The sequence below is a fragment of the Propithecus coquereli genome, unplaced genomic scaffold, assembly GCF_000956105.1.
Source record: "Propithecus coquereli isolate 6110/MARCELLA unplaced genomic scaffold, Pcoq_1.0 Scaffold421, whole genome shotgun sequence".
NCBI lineage: Eukaryota > Metazoa > Chordata > Mammalia > Primates > Indriidae > Propithecus > Propithecus coquereli.
The window spans coordinates 1,090,319-1,090,903 of NW_012149964.1; positions in this window are offsets into that span (position 1 = coordinate 1,090,319).

Here is a 585-nt window from a genome sequence, read left to right on the forward strand (position 1 = left end):
AACAAAGCAACAAAATGTAACCCAACAGAATGAACAGTAATTCACCCCACTTATCGGTTATCTCAATAAATGTGAATGGTTTGAACTCCCCTCTCAAGAGACATAGACTGGCCGAATGGATAAAAAAAAAACAAGCCAAACATCTGCTGTCTCCAGGAAATGCATCTAACCTGGAAGGATGCATTTAGACTCAAAGTAAAGGGGTGGAAAACAATATTTCAAGCAAATGGAAGCCAAAAGAAGGCTGGTGTGGCAGTTTTGATCTCAGACAACTTGGTTTTTAAATCAACAAAAGTAATGAAAGACAAAGGAGGTCACTGTATAATGGTGAAGGGTACAGTTCAACAAGAAGACATAACAATTCTAAATATGTTTGCACCCAACTTAGGTGCACCCAGATCCATAAAACAAACTCTACTTGATGAAAACAAATTGATAGACAGCAAAACCATAATAGTCAGAGACTTAAACACCCCACTGACAGCACAGGACAGATCCTCCAAACAGAAAATTAACAAAGAAATAACGGACTTAAACAGAATTCTAGAACAAATGGGCTTGACTGACATTTATAGGACATTCTAC